This window comes from Rattus norvegicus, chromosome Y (genome assembly GCF_036323735.1).
Source record: "Rattus norvegicus strain BN/NHsdMcwi chromosome Y, GRCr8, whole genome shotgun sequence".
NCBI classification, from domain to species: domain Eukaryota; kingdom Metazoa; phylum Chordata; class Mammalia; order Rodentia; family Muridae; genus Rattus; species Rattus norvegicus.
Genome location: NC_086040.1, coordinates 31179464 through 31195090, shown reverse-complemented (window position 1 = coordinate 31195090; position 15627 = coordinate 31179464). Strand labels below are relative to the sequence as shown.

The window sequence follows — 15627 nt, the reverse complement described above, 5'->3', positions numbered from 1 at the left end:
TATTGTTCTTTTGAACCTATTGAAGTTGAGGTTTCACTGGACCTCAAGCAATTCCTCTCCCAGCACATCCTCCTGAATCTTATATTTGCCCTGAAGAAAGATCATGGTAGAACATCCAAAACCCTCAAGTCTGGCCGTGGGAAGATATTTGAGAACTGATATCTAATGTGACTACAGAACCACGTTAGGTAGTCCATATTGTCCTTTGCTTTACTGATGTCTGATAAATTTTGGATAAAATGAGGATTTGGGAGTTTATCATTTCGAAGAGGTAAACAATATTAATCTTATATTCACTCTATAGTTGGGCATTCTTTGTTGCCAAAATCATTGCAAAATATTGAATTGGAAAACAGAATGTTTGAATACACATTCAGGAATCTATGTAAAGTCCACTATGAAGGAATGTACAGTAAGAAAATGTCATACAATATTCTTTCAATTAAAGGTCTGTTGGGAAAATACTGTCCTTTAAGAAACAGAAAACACCTAGGAAATTGAACTGTATTTCACAGGAATGATCCAATGAATAAAATTATTATCCAGAAGATTCTCCTCCACTCCAAGTTCCTAGATCTTTTCTACCCATGCCAAGTCCCTAACTAACTTTCGCCATTCAGAGCATGTAACCACTAATGATGCAAAGAGAAATCACTTTCTTTATTGAGATGTAGTATGTAATCTTTTCCACTGTGTCAAAGGACACACTCCTGGAAAGGGCACCCTCTAATCTTGTCAATGTAAGGAAAGCTGTTCTGCAGGAAGGCCATGGCAGTTCTCAGTGACATCACCATTAGGCTTTTCCTGAAAAATCTCTTTATCCAGAAGAGTCTTAGGTTCTTCGGTGATGTCACAGGTGTTGTTGTGACTGCTCTGCCTCTCAGATATTCCTTCAGTACCTCTACGGTTTACTAATTGTCTTCTAATTCAGAGTAAACAGCCATTTGGGAGGTGAACAAAGAAGAAGAAGAGATCAGAGATGGAGAGAATGAAGCTGGCCTTTTGTTTTAGTTTAAAAAATCGACGAAATATGTAGTCCATGGGAACGCTCACTGAATGCTCTCTCAGAATAGTTATAGTTCATTGAAGAGATGGTGTTGATCTCAGCCTTCCACACGTGGGAAGCTGGAGCCTGGATCCACTCAGTAGCATCTAGATTTACTTGCTGGCTATGGTTCCTGGAAATCAGAGATGTTTATATCATTAATATCTATATTCCAAATGTCAGGTACTGGGATGGACAGAGTTGATTTTCTAAGAGCTCATGGATTCTATTCTTTCTGCCCAGAAGGAAAAGTTCCTAAGGAAGATGGAAATAACAAGTATTGTGTCCTCAGCTCAATTTAAACTCCTCCAGGCTTTGGATTCCTAGAGTGCAGTTTGTGTCTGAAACTGATATCTGGGAGAGAAAATTGCTTCTAGTTGAGACTTCATTACATCAGACTTTCGACTGTATTACTCTGATTATCATTCCCTGACAAGACCATTTAGATTTCTGAGTCAATAAGTGTGATTAGTTGGCACTTTTCTTTTCTTTTATTTCTTTCATTTTTTTTATTTTTTAGCAAATTTTATTCTTTTCTTATTGAATATTTCTATATTTACATTTCAAATATTATTTCCTTTTTCAATTTCCTGGCCATAAAATCCCTTATCAGTTCCCCTCCCCTTTTTCTATTACCCCACTTACTATACCTTGAAAATCATTTGAACAGGCAGTCAATCCCAGGGAAGACCAAGGGCCTCTCCTTCCATTGGTGCCCAATAAGGTCATCCTCTGCTACATACGCTTTTGGAGCCATAGGTCTGTCCATGTACAGTCTTTGAATATTGGTTTGTTAAGAGAAAGCTCTGGTTCATTGGCATTGTTGTTCTTATGGGATTGAAAGCCCCTTCAGCTCTTGTAATCCTTTCTCAAAATCTACCAAAATGAGGTCCGTTTTCAGTTAACTGGTTTGCCACTAGCATTCAATTCTGTATTTGGCATGCTCTAGCTGGGTCACTGTGTAAAGTTCTATACCTGGTTCCTCTCAGCATGCACTTCTAAGCTTAATCATTCTTATCTAATTTTGTTGGATGAAATTATATATATATATATATATATATATATATATATATATATATTCTTGATGGTCCTTACAGCTATGAGGTTATTTGGAAATTTAGCATGAATGAGCAGATCTAGGTCAAGAATTTAGAATCCAAAAATTACAGTGTCAAATATACTCCCTCCTGTTCTTATGAACCTATTGAAGTTAATGTTTCCATGGACCTAAAGCCATCCCTCTCCTTGCCCATCTTCCTGAATCTTAGGGTTGGACTGAAAAAAGAATCATGGTAAAATATCCAAAACCCTCAAGTCTGTCCCTGGTAACACAGGAAGGTAGATATTAGAGAACTGATGTCTAATGGGACTACAGAAACACATTCAATAGTTCATGTTGTCCTTTGTTTTCCTGATGTCTGGTAATTTTTGGATAAAATGTGGATTTGGGAGTTTATCATTGAAATGGGAACACAATACTTACACTGTTATAATGACTCTATAACTGGGCCCACTTTTGTTCCAAAACAATTGCAAAATAATGAAATTGGAAAACGGAATTGTTGAGTAAACATTCAGAAATATATATAAAGTTCACTATCAAGGAATGTAAAATTGGAAAATGTAGTAAAATATTCATTCATTTAAAGGTCTGTAGGAAAAACACTGGCCATAGGAAACAGAGAAAACCTAGAAAATTGATTTGTATGTCACAGAAATTGACTGGGATTAAAAATATTATCTAGAAGAATCTCTTCCCCTCCATGTTCCTAATTTTTTCTACCAGTAACAAGCCCCTGACTATCTCCATTCAGAATATGTAACCACTAATGAAGCAAAGAGATGTCTCTAGGTTTAGAGAGATGTATGTAAAGGTTTCCACTGTGTCACAGGAGACACTCCTGGAAAGGGCACCCTCTAATCTGGTCAATGTAAGGAAAGCTGTTTAGCAGGTAGGACAAGGCAGTTCTCAGTCACATCACCATTAAGACCTCAACGAAAAATCTCTTGTAACCTGGAGAGTAGTAGATTCTTCTGTGATGTCACAAGTGTTGTCGTGACATTAACTGCCTCTCAGATATTCCTTAAGTACCTCTACCTCTAGGGTTTACTAATTGGCCTATAATTCAAAGTAAACAGCCATTTGTGAGAGAGAAGATCAAGGAGGAGGGATAGGGAGAAGGAAGCTGGCCTTCTGTCTTGGTATAAAAAGAACAAATATGTGCTCCTTGGTAAAGCTCAGTGAGTCCTGCTTAGGGGTTGAGTGTGTTCCTCAAAGAGATAGCCTATATCATAGCCTTCCACATATAGGAATCAGTAGCTGGGAGCCTCTCAAAGTATGTAGACTTCCCTGCCTATTATGGTTCCTGGAAGTTATTGAGTTTATATCATTAATTTCTTTATTCTAAAAGCTAAGTCTTGGGAAGGACAAAGTAGTTTTCCTGAGAGCTCAAGGCTTTTCTTTGTGCCCAGAATAAAAAGGTGCTAAGGATGAAGGCAAAGGCAAGTATTGTGTCCTCAGCTCAGTGTAAACTCCTCCATGCTTTGGATTCCTTTAGTGCAGTTTGTGTCTGAAACTGATATCTGGGAAGGAGAATTGCTTCTAGTGGAGACTTCATCATCTCACTCTTTTCACTACTATTACTCTGAGTAGCATTCCCTAACAGTTACCCTTAAGATTTCTGAGTCAGTAAGTTTTTATTCCTTTTCCTTCCTTTATTTTTTTTTTCAGGAAATTTTAATGAATTTTTAATCGGATATTTCCATATTTACACTTCAAATGTTATTTCATTTCCCAAGTTCCTTTCCATAGAGCTTAACTAGTATCCTCCCCTTTTTCTATAAACTCCCCTTACTGCCCCTTGTCATTCTCTTTAACTGGGAGTCAAACCCATGGAGTACAATCGGCTTCTCCTTACATTGGTGCCCAACAAGGCCATCCTCTGCCACATATGCAGTTGGATCTTTAGGTCTTTCCATGTACAGATTTGAATATTGGTTTGAATGAACCAGAAAGCTCTGGTTCATTGGCATTGTAGTTCTTATGGGATTTGAAATCTCCTTCAGTTCTTGTAAACCTTTCTCAAAATCTACCAACAGGAGGTCTGGATCAGTGCACTGGTTTGCCACTGGAATTCACTTCTGTATTTGACATGCTCTAGCTATGTCTCTCAGGGAAGATCTAAATCTGTTTCCTGTCAGCATGTACTTCTTAGCTTCATCAATCCTATATTCATATCAATCTTATATTCTTATATTCCTTCAGTATCTGCTGTAAACTCATAGATATTTTCCCCCTTCTAAAACGGACTGAAGCAAGCATAAGTTGGGTTCCTTTTCTTGACCTTCTAGTGGTCTGTGGATGGTACCATGAGTAATTTGAGCTTTTGGGTCAATACACACGTTTGGTGATTGCATACCATGTGTGTTTTTCTGTGATTTGTTTGCTTCACACAGGATGATATTTTCTTGTTCAATCCATTTGTCTATGTCTTTCTTGTAATCATTGTTTTATAGCTGATTAGTAGTCCATAGTGTAGATGTACCATATTTTCTGTATCCATTTCTCTGATGAATGCCATCTGGGTTCTTTCCAGCCTATGGGTATTTTAAATAAGGTTGCTATGAACATTGTTCTGTATGTGTCTTTTTTTATGTCTTCTTTTCGGTATATGCCCAGGAGTGGTATGGCTTGGACCTCAGTTATTGCAATGTCCAATTTTCTAAGGATCCTGCAGACTGATTTCCAGAATGTTTGAACCAGTTTGTAATCCAACCAACAAAGAAGGAGTGTTCCTCTTTCTTCACATCCTTATCATCATCTTCTGTCTCCTGAGTTTTTTTATTACAGTCATTCTGACTTGTGTGAGGTGGAAACTCAGAGTTGTTTTCATTTACATTTCTATGATGACCATTTCTTTACGTTCTTTTCAGATAATTGATTTCCTTCAGTTGAGAAATCTTTGTTTAGTTCTGGAACATAATTTTAATAGGGTTATTTGTCTCTCTGAAGTCTAAATTTTGAGTTCTTTGTATGTATTGGTTATGGCCTTCTATCAGATGGAGGATTGGTATAGACCTTTCCAAATCTGTTCCTTGCGGTTTTGTCCTAAAAGTGTCCTATGGCAGGCAGTTTTCTACTACAGTGAAGAACTGTCAGTTAGTAAACTAAAACAAGGACTGGCTCCTTACTGACTTCCCTACGTGTTCTGAACAGTAGATGGGGAAACTAAACAACCATGTTATACCCCTACAAGGCATGCCTATCTATAGTCGTGGATCTAGAGAGACCTATCAGAGATTCTGGGCATCTGTCAAAGAAATGTAGGCTGGTGAAGTTTGCAGTTTTCATCCTGGTTTCTGTATCTACAGGGTATGGTGTTGTGAAGACAAGAAACCACATGTGCAGCTGTGAATAAGTCTGAGAAGGCTGACTTCTTGGATTTCTGAAGCATTACTAAGTGATCCAGAGGAAATCAGCACGCCCTGCTCAGCAGAGCTCTGGGAATGCTGACACTCTTGCTTCATGTTTATATTAACCTAGGTCAAAAGATCACCTGTCAGGTATGTTCTTGAATATCCTTCAGTGTGCTAGCATTGGATTGCAATGAAATACTCTTCAGGAGAGGTGTGGGAAACAACTGAACTCTTCCATTAGAATCAGAGAGATGAGCTGTATTGACCTTCAATTGACTGTGTATGCTTCTGGTCTTTGGCTTTGACTATGCAGATCTATTGTCTCATACATCATTGTTCATGTGGCCAAGTTGCGGGGAAAGTGCGACACACAATTCTTTCCCATTTTCACATCCTCCATTCTAGGGTAATAGATTTTAGAAAAGCCCTTCCCATTTTATATAGTAGACCAACTGACCTAACTTTTCTTCAATACGCTCTTCTCTATTATCTATATACCGTGTTTGTGTTTGTGTTTGTGTGTGTGTGTGTGTGTGTGTGTGTGTGTGTGTGTGTCTGTTTCAGTTTGTGCGCTTAAATGGTTAGTTTGTATGCAAGTTTAGAGAAGGATTCTATGTAAGAAATCTCTAAACTGTGGATGGGGCAGCATCCAAATGTTCTCCCACATCATGACCTTCTAGAAAGAGTAGCATAATCTGCAAAAAATAATACAGTTGAAAGTAAAACTTGGAGGAAATGCCCTGGGATGGCTACATTATCACTGTTGACTGTGACATTTTTCTCTTGGCTTCTGTGGCCAGACATGAAGGCTCTGAAGCAAAGTTGCATCCTGTTGATCTGTGAATAAGATGAAGGAGGCTATCAACTGGGTCACATGAAGCATATGAAAAGCGTGACAGCAGCAGCTCTCTGCTCCCAGACCCAGTGAGAGAGAGACCCAACCGCCTGGTCAGGTGGGCACTCCTGAGGCTGCAGAGCAGAAGAGACCACCAGCGCTCACCCCTGCCCACATCCCTGGCCCAAGAGGAAACTGTATAAGGCCTCTGGGCTCCCGTGGAGGAGGGCCCAGGAGCGGCAGGACCCCTGCCTGAGACACCCCGGAACCTGAAGGAAACAGACCTGATAAACAGTTCTCTGCACCCAAATCCCGTGGGAGGGAGAGCTAAACCTTCAGAGAGGCAGACAAGCCTGGGAAAGCAGAAGAGACTGCTCTCTGCACACACATCTTGGACGCCAGAGGAAAAAGCCAAAGACCATCTGGAACCCTGGTGCACTGAAGCTCCTGGAAGGGGCGGCACATGTCTTCCTGGTTGCACCCCATGAGCGAACTTGAGCCTCTGGACCACAGGTAAGACCAAATTTTCTGCTGCAAGAAAGCTGCCTGGTGAACTCAAGACACAGGCCCACAGGAACAGCTGAAGACCAGTAGATAGGAAAAACTACACGCCCGAAAGCAGAACACTATGTCCCCATAACTGACTGAAAGAGAGGAAAACAGGTCTACAGCACTCCTGACACACAGGCTTATAGGACAGTCTAGCTACTGTCGGAAATAGTAGAACAAAGTAACACTAGAGATAATCTGATGGCGTGAGGCAAGCGCAGGAACCCAAGGAACAGAAACCAAGACTACATGGCACCATCGGAGCCCAATTCTCCCATCAAAACAAACATGGAATATCCAAACAAATCAGAAAAGCAAGATCTAGTTTCAAAATCATTTTTGATCATGATGCTGGAGGACTTCAAGAAAGATGTGAAGAACTCCCTTAGAGAACAAGTAGAAGCCTACAGAGAGGAATTGCAAAAATGCCTGAAATAATTCCAGGAAAACATAAATAAACAAGTAGAAGCCCATAGAGAGGAGACACAAAAATCCCTGAAAGAATTCCAGGAAAACACAATCAAACAGTTGAAGGAATTAAAAATGGAAATAGAAGACATCAAGAAAGAACACATGGAAACAACCCTGGATATAGAAAACCAAAAGAGGAGACAAGGAGCTGTAGATACAAGCTTCACCAACAGAATACAAGAGATGGAAGAGAGAATCTCAGGAGCAGAAGATTCCATAGAAATCATTGACTCAACTGTCAAAGATAATGTAAAGCGGAAAAAGCTACTGGTCCAAATCATACAGGAAATCCAGGACTCAATGAGAAGATCAAACCTAAGGATAATAGGTATAGAAGAGAGTGAAGACTCCCAGCTCAAAGGAACAGTAAATATCTTCAACAAAATCATAGAAGAAAACTTCCCTAACCTAAAAAAAGAGATACCCATAGACATTCAAGAAGCCTACAGAACTCCAAATAGATTGGAACAGAAAAGAAACACCTCCCGTCACATATTGTCAAAACACCAAATGCACAAAATAAAGAAAGAATATTAAAAGCAGTAAGGGAAAAAGGTCAAGTAACATATAAAGGGAGACCTATCAGAATCACACCAGACTTCTCGCCAGAAACTATGAAGGCCAGAAGATCCTGGACTGATGTCATACAGACCCTAAGAGAACACAAATGCCAGCCCAGGTTACTGTATCCAGCAAAACTCTCAATTAACATTGATGGAGAAACCAAGATATTCCATGACAAAACCAAATTTACACAATATCTTTCTACAAATCCAGCACTACAAAGGATAATAAATGGTAAAGCCCAACATAAGGAGGCAAGCTATACCCTAGAAGAAGCAAGAAACTAATCGTCTTGGCAACAAAATAAAGAGAATGAAAGCACACAAACATAACCTCACATCCAAATATGAATATAAAGGGAAACAATAATCACTATTCCTTAACATCTCTCAGTATCAATGGCCTCAACTCCCCAATAAAAAGACATAGATTAACAAACTGGATACGCAATGAGGACCATGCATTCTGCTGCCTACAGGAAACACACCTCAGACACAAAGACAGACACTACCTCAGAGAGAAAGGCTGGAAAACAACTTTCCCAGCAAATGGTCAAGAAGTAGCAAGCTGGAGTTGCCATTCTAATATCAAATAAAATCAATTTCCAGCAAAAAGTCATCAAAAAGATAAGGAAGGACACTTCATATTCATCAAAGGAAAAATCCACCAAGATGAACTCTCAATCCTAAATATCTATGCCCCAAATACAAGGGCACCTACTTATGTAAAAGAACCCTTATTAAGCTCAAAACACACATTGCACCTCACACAATAATAGTAGGAGATTTCAGCGCTCCACTCTCATCAATGGACAGATCATGGAAACAGAAATTAAACAGTGATGTCGACAGACTAAGAGAAGTCATGAGCCAAATGGACTTAACGGATATTTATAGAACATTCTATCCTAAAGCAAAAGGATATACCTTCTTCTCAGCACCTCATGGTACTTTCTCCAAAATTGACCATATAATTGGTCAAAAAACGGGCCTCAACAGGTACAGAAAGATAGAAATAATCCCATGCGTGCTATCAGACCACCACGGCCTAAAACTGCTCTTCAATAACAATCGAAAATTGCCCACATATACTTGGAAATTGAACAATGCTCTACTCAATGATAACCTGGTCAAGGAAGAAATAAAGAAAGAAATTAAAACCTTTGAAAAATTAATGAAAATGAAGGTACAACATATCCAAATTATGGGACACAATGAAAGCTGTGCTAAGAGGAAAACTCATAGCACTGACTGTCTGCAGAAAGAAACAGGAAAGAGCATATGTCAGCAGCTTGACAGCACACCCAAAAGCTCTAGAACAAAAAGAAGCAAATACACCCAGGAGGAGTAGAAGGCAGGAAATAATCAAACTCAGAGCTGAAATCAACCAAGTAGAAACAAAAAGGACCATAGAAAGAATCAACAGAACCAAAAGCTGGTTCTTTGAGAAAATCAACATAATAGATAAACCCTTAGTCAGACTAACGAGAGGACACAGAGAGTGTGTCCAAATTAACAAAATCAGAAATGAAAAGGGAGACATAACTACAGATTCAGAGGAAATTCAAAAAATCATCAGATCTTACTATAAAAACCTATATTCAACAAAACTTGAAAATCTTCAGGAAATGGACAATTTCCTAGACAGATACCAGGTATCGAAGTAAAATCAGGAACAGATAAACCAGTTAAACAACCCAATAACTCCTAAGGAAATAGAAGCAGCCATTAAAGGTCTCCCAACCAAAAAGATTCCAGGTCCAGACAGGTTTAGTGCAGAATTCTATCAAATCTTCATAGAAGACCTCATACCAATATTATCCAAACTATTCAACAAAATTGAAACAGATGGAGCCCTACCGAATTCCTTCTACGAAGCCACAATTACTCTTATACCTAAACCACACAAAGACACAACAAAAAGAGAGAACTTCAGACCAATTTCCCTTATGAATATCGACGCAAAATATTCAATAAAATTAAGGCAAACCGAATTCAAGAGCACATCAAAACAATGATCCACCATGATCAAGTAGGCTTCATCCCAGGCATGCAGGGATGGATTAATATACAGAAAACCATCAAGGTGATCCATTATATAAACTAACTGAAAGAACAGAACCACATGATTATTTCATTACATGCTGAGAAAGCATTTGACAAAATTTAACACCCCTTCATGATAAAAGTCCTGGAAAGAATAGGAATTCAAGGCCCATACCTAAACATAGTAAAAGCCATATACAGCAAACCAGTTGCTAACATTAAACTAAATGGAGAGAAACTTGAAGCAATCCCACTAAAATCAGGGACTAGACAAGGCTGCCCACTCTCTCCCTACTTATTCCATATAGTTCTTGAAGTTCTAGCCAGAGCAATCAGACAACAAAAGGAGATCAAGGGGATACAGATCGGAAAAGAAGAGGTCAAAATATCACTATTTGCAGATGACATGATAGTATATTTAAGTGATCCCAAAAGTTCCACCAGAGAACTACTAAAGCTGATAAACAACTTCAGCAAAGTGGCTGGGTATAAAATTAACTCAAATAAATCAGTTGACTTCCTCTATACAAAAGAGAAAGAAGCCGAGGAAGAAATTAGGGAAATGACACCATTCATAATAGACACAAATAATGTAAAGTACCTCGGTGGGACTTAAATCAAGCAAGTAAAAGATCTGTACAATAAGAACTTCAAGACACTGAGGAAAGAAATTGAAGAAGACCTCAGAAGATGGAAAGATCTCCCATGCTCATGGATTGGCAGGATTAATATAGTAAAAATGGCCATTTTACCAAAAGCAATCTACAGATTCAATTCAATCCCCATTAAAATACCAATCAAATTCTTCAAAGAGTTAGACAGAACAATTTGCAAATTCATCTGGAATAACAAAAAACCCAGGATAGCTAAAGCTATCCTCAACAATAAAAGGACTTTAGGGAGAATCACTATCCCTGAACTCAAGCAGTATTACAGAGCAATAGTGATAAAAACTGCACGGTATTTCTACAGAGACAGACAGATAGACCAATGGAATAGAATTGAAGACCCAGAAATGAACCCACACACCTATGGTCACTTGATTTTTGACAAAGGAGCAAAAACCATCCAATGGAAAAAAGATAGCATTTTCAGCAAATGGTGCTGGTTCAACTGGAGGGCAATATGTAGAAGAATGCAGATCGATACATGCTTATCACCCTGTACAAAGCTTAAGTCCAAGTGGATCAAGGACCTCCACATCAAACCAGACACACTCAAACTAATAGAAGAAAAACTAGGGAAGCATCTGGAACACATGGACACTGGAAAAAATTTCCTGAACAAAACTCCAATGGCTTATGCTCTAAGATAAAGAATCGACAAATGGGATCTCATAAAACTGCAAAGCTTCTGTAAGGCAAAGGACACTGTGGTTAGGACAAAACGGCAACCAAAAGATTGGGAAAAGATCTTTACCAATCCTACAACAGATAGAGGCCTTATATCAAAAATATACAAAGAACTCAAGAAGTTAGACCGCAGGGAAACAAATAACCCTATTAAAAAATGGGGTTCAGAGCTAAACAAAGAATTCACAGCTGAGGAATGCCGAATGGCTGAGAAACACCTAAAGAAATGTTCAACATCTTTAGTCATAAGGGAAATGCAAATCAAAACAACCCTGAGATTTCACCTCACACCAGTGAGAATGGCTAAGATCAAAAACTCAGGTGACAGCAGATGCTGGCGAGGATGTGGAGAAAGAGGAACACTCCTCCATTGTTGGTGGGATTGCAGACTGGTAAAACCATTCTGGAAATCAGTCTGGAGGTTCCTCAGAAATTTGGACATTGTACTGCCTGAGGATCCAGGTATTCCTCTATTGGGCATATACCCAAAAGATGCCTCAACATATAAAAGAGACACGTGCTCCACTAAGTTCATCGCAGCCTTATTTATAATATCCAGAAAATGGAAAGAACCCAGATGCCCTTCAACAGAGGAATGGATACAGAAAATGTGGTACATCTACACAATGGAATATTACTCAGCTATCAAAAACAATGAGTTTATGAAATTCGTAGGCAAATGGTTGGAACTGGAAAATATCATCCTGAGGGAGCTAACCCAATCACAGAAAGACACACATGGTATGCCCTCATTGATAAGTGGCTATTAGCCCAAATGCTTGAATAACCTAGATCCCTAGAACAAAGGAAACTCAAGAAGGATGTTCAAAATGTGAATGCTTCACTCCTTCTTTAAATGAGGAAAAAGAATACCCTTGGCAGGGAAGGGAGAGGCAAAGATTAAAACAGAGACTGAAGGAATACCCATTCAGAGCCTGCCCCACATGTGGCCCACACATATACAGCCACCCAATTAGACAAGATGGATGAAGTAAAGAAGTGCAGACCGACAGGAGCTGGATGTAGATCACTCCTGAGAGACAGAGCCAGAATACAGCAAATACAGAGGCAAATGCCAGCAGCATACCACTGAACTGAGAATAGGTCCCCTATTGAAGGAATCAGAGAAAGAACTGGAAGAGCTTGAAGGGGCTCGAGACCACAAAAGTACAACAATCTTAAGCAACCAGAGCTTCCAGGGACTAAGCCAATACCTAAATACTATACATGGAGTGACCCTGGACTCTGACCCCATAGGTAGCAATGAATAACCTAGTAAGAGCACCAGTGGAAGGGGAAGCCCTGGGTCCTGCTAAGACTGAACCCCCAGTGAACTAGACTATGGGGGGCGGCAATGGGGGAGGTATGGTAGGGGAACACCCATAAGGAAGGGGAGGAGGGAGCGGGATGTTTGCCCGGAAACCGGGAAAGGGAATAACACTTGAAATGTATATAAGAAATACTCAAGTTAATAAAAAAAAAAAAGCGTGACAAGAGAGTATCAGGCCATTGTGACACTGTCCTCCCATTAGAAACATGGAAGTGTTGACAATCACAGGTTGTGGTATCATGTCTGAAATTTGACACCCAGCTAGGCAAAGGTTAACCTGTCAGTTAGCTTCCTGAGCACCATCCACAAGACATGGGTAGGCTCAGATGATGGAATGTTGAAGATAGCTGCTATTCATTGTGAGCTACTTTTCAGGGTAAGTGGAAGACCATTTATCCTCTTGTGACATTGGAGATCAGAGTAATGAATGGGGACAGAGAGGACAAATCTGTGTTTTGTTTTGTTTTGTTTTCTGGACAACCATAACTACATTTTCTAGGCTAAGGATTTGCACATGGAAGTCTAGTGTCTCACATTGGTATATACCAATCTTGTATGATCTCAATAGCACAAGTGGTTCCAGGCTTCTTTTTTAGTTACTGGGATTTACAGGCAGTCATTTATGTCTTGTCTCCTAGATTCACAAATTATTTTCTGGCTTCATATACACAAGGCATATTTTTACACTCTGTCTCTCTGTGTATGTGTATTTCTCTGTCTTTCAGTCTCATCTCTCTTTCTCCTTCTGTCTGCCTCTCTTTCCTGTTTTTCAGCTTTCCTACAACAATCTTTACTAATGATAATATATTTCATTTCAGTTCATGCACTTTATTCTCTCATAAACTCCAGTGTGATCTAAAATTGCTGTCTATTGCAGAACCACAATTAAAAATATAACTGTTGTCCAAATCTACTAGACTAGAATTTTAACCACTGAGAAGATGTAGAATATCAACAGCTCCCAACAAGCCTAGGATCATGTATGGAAGGAAAATTTTCAGAGATAAAAGAAATGCATGCCAGGATGACCATGGCTTCTCTTTACAGGGACTACCAGCATCTGGAGAAAGGTAACATGGGGCTTTAATAAACATGCATCGTGTAACAATACCTAGTCTCTTCCCTTATGTTACACTTCCCTGTCTGTATTTTCCTAATGGCTGTTGTATATAAATGTAGTAGTTACTGCCTTTCAGGAGTATAGACGTTGTCACATGTGGCCCCCAAATGAAGAATTTGATTTTTCTTCCCTGGCTGAAGCTCCTTGCCAATGATCTACAACAACATTTCCCCCTATGACTTCTGCTTTGTTTTGTGTGTGAGTGTCTGTGTGTGTGTGTGTGTGTGTGTGTGTGTATCTGTCTGTCTGTCTGTCTTTCTGTCTTTGTCTCTGTCAGTCTGTTTCTTCCAGATGATATCTCTCTATACTTCAGTTTCACTTCTTAATTGCTCATTCCAAGATTGACCCATCATGCTTTCTCTGAGTGTTTGCTTTTGATGACTCAAATTACACATATGTTAATCAGTGCACCTGTAGCCACAACTGTGTACCATTGATCACATCATAACCACCCTCACGGCTAAGAAAAGCTATTTTTGAGCCTCTGAGGGAAGTTTTTATAAGAATTTAAAACTTTTCTGTATTTTTTACTCCCCTATCCAAACTGTTGTAGTTTGTGGATCTTCCCCAAGTCTTTGCTTAATTGTATTTATCTATGTTCCTGGCCTACTGGGAAGACATCATCCCAACCCTCCAATATTACTAATCAGGAGGAATAGATGAAGAAATTGGAGAAATTGGTCATTTATCTACAGAAGATGTCCCTGAGATGGATTAACTGTGTCGAATCATCGCATCACTGACAAGCATTCTGAACTATGTTCTCAGTTTATTTTCTTCTTTGTCATTTTGAGTGTGCTACCTAAGGTGGTGAGGAACATTTGTGGGCTGTGTTTGAGAATTGACTCTTCACTATTCATGCATGAAGGTGGTAAAAAATACAATAGATCAGTGATATCTCTGGGTTAGAAGGATAGTGATAGAATGTCTTCCTTTGTGTCTCAGGCAAAGATCCTTGAAAGGGCAACTTGGGTTGTTGATTTGGAGAAGAGTTAGTTAATGGGTAGGTATGTGCTGTTGAAGGGGACTCTCTTCTGGATACTCTAGAGTATGCTGGAATTTCCATGGTATTCTCTGTGATGTCACTAGTTTTATGGAAACAGAAACTGCCCTTGTGGTATTTAGTTAGTACTTATTGGTTTACGCACACAAATATTTTTGAGGATGATCAAGCTATTTACAGAGAAAACAGAAAGCATGGAGAGACAAAAGAAAGAGAAAGAAAAAATTAAAATACTTTCTTGTTACAGAAATGGAAAGAATAATTATCTTGTGGTAAATGGCGAGTTAGGGCACTTGGCTGGTTCTGAGGAGCTTCCTAGAGGAGGTGCTCTTGGCTCTGGCCTTGTAGGAGTACGACTTATGATCTGAGGGCTCTGGATTCCTAATGAAGAGAACCAGTTTCAGGAATATCTGATCATTTTTTGGCAGAGAACCAGGAATTGTCAAGGATGCAGCTGGTCTACTATGAGTTTCTTACTTTCATTCTGAATGAGCAAGAATTCCAAGAAGAGCCACAGGAATAAAAATTTTGACTCTCAGTGTAGAGTATTGAATTTTATCTTCAGAGGTATCCTGGACATGCCATTGGAATTTTATGACAAGGGCTTCTACCCTTGACATGCATCAATATCTCTGACTCTTTGTCTTGGACATACATGATTAAGGATTGGGGGTCCTAAACACTAATGACTCCAGGACTTACCTGCATCCCATCAGATATGTACTGAAAATGTCCTCCATTTCTTCATGTCTTGGCCAGATTTTGTTGTTAAGGGCCAGAGGGACTGCAGAAGGAAGTGAGGCTTATGTCTATCGATCATGGTTGGGAGAAAGAAAATAGCTAATAGATCCAGCTTGACTAGAGCTTTCCTCCTCTTTCAGTGCTTCCACGTGTCTG

The 15627-nt window shown here is 39.4% G+C and overlaps 2 long non-coding RNA genes across 3 annotated transcripts in view; one reads left to right on the top strand and one right to left on the bottom strand.

Moving 5' to 3' along the window:
• Nucleotides 1–641: 641 nt before the first annotated feature.
• On the bottom strand, nt 642–3303 carry LOC120099658 (uncharacterized). The gene is made up of 2 exons (XR_010061771.1): nt 2529–3303; nt 642–1178 (listed from the first exon to the last, which is right to left on the bottom strand). It is a non-coding gene; the product is annotated as an uncharacterized LOC120099658 (long non-coding RNA).
• LOC134484355 (uncharacterized) overlaps nt 2296–15627 on the top strand; it is a 52857-nt gene continuing 39525 nt past the window's right edge. For both annotated transcript variants that reach the window (XR_010061770.1, XR_010061769.1), the window contains exon 1: nt 2296–5608. This is a non-coding gene — a long non-coding RNA (uncharacterized LOC134484355). The remainder of the gene's footprint in view (nt 5609–15627) is intronic.